This window comes from Aplysia californica, unplaced genomic scaffold (genome assembly GCF_000002075.1).
Source record: "Aplysia californica isolate F4 #8 unplaced genomic scaffold, AplCal3.0 scaffold00437, whole genome shotgun sequence".
NCBI classification, from domain to species: Eukaryota; Metazoa; Mollusca; class Gastropoda; order Aplysiida; family Aplysiidae; genus Aplysia; species Aplysia californica.
In genome coordinates, this window is record NW_004797707.1 from 645,708 (window position 1) to 646,966 (window position 1,259).

Sequence of the window (1,259 nt, forward strand, 5' to 3'; positions counted from 1 at the left end):
TTGTCATCTTGTCCAGTATCTTTTCCCTCTGTCTGCCTCTGCCTCTCTTTCCATCAGACTTGCCTGTTGTTACAGTATTCTCCAAGGCTTCTTTCCTCATTGTATGTCCAATGAACTTTGCCTGTCGCTTTTGTATATTCGTCATAAGCTGTCTTCTACAATTTGCTTCAACGAAGACTTCTTCATTTGTTTTTCTAGCTGTCCATGGGATACGTAGTCAGCAGGCGTCTTATGAACCACAACTCTGTCGCCACAATTGTTCTTTCCAGCTGTCTATTGATTGTCCATGCTTCGCACCCGTATAATAGTAATAGGATTGGCTCGATGTAACTTTTCATTTTCAGTACTCTTTTTCTCGTTTCCAGTGACAGATTGTTTGTTAGTCTAGTATCTGTTTCATCTTGTGGAAGGTTGCTTTTGCTTGGCAAATGCGGCTTTTAATTTCGGTGTGACATCTGCCATCTGATGATATAATGGTCCACAAATATTTAAAATGTTCTATTTATAATGTACTTGAGGGTGGTATCACTGATTTTGATATTGCATGTTGGGGTTGGAGTTTTTCTGCTTATCACCATTGTTTCGGTTTTCTTGATGTTCAGGCTTAAGCCCATGTTGTCACTCTCTTGTACGATGACATTTAATAGATTCTTTAGGTGTTCTTCATCTTCTGCTATTAGGACTGTATCGTCTGCATATCTACCAATAAAAATATTTTTTAAAAGCCAAATGACAAGAAACGCCTGGCGGGAATATCAAACCATGGATGATTTGAGGAAAATAAATTATAAATAGCAAAATAGTTAATACAGTGGAACTCGGATTCAACGAGAACTCGGATTCAACGAGATGAGATAGAGTCCAGGTTCTTTTTCTTCTTTAAAATCAATTTTAAAAAATAACTCGGATTCAACGAGCACTTAAATCAGCGAGCTCAGATTCAACGAGGTCGCTTCCAGGCTGAACAGCCCCCGCAGATGTGGCTTCGCTCATTTTTGTCCCAGAACGAACTTTATAGATCTATTCCCGGAAACCATCCTTTGCACCTGCATCATGATTATTCACTTAGCCAATTGCATGCGACCAATCAGCGGCCTTTTTCATACCAACACATGCGTTTTTGTCACGCGCATGTGTCTACTCTGGCGTGTGTCGGGGTCGGATGGGCGGCCTGCACACGTGTGGCTGTGTGTGAGTGTCGGAGAGGGGGGTGCATTAGCGGTCCGGGCGTGAATGTCGCAGATACTAACGCGTCAGTC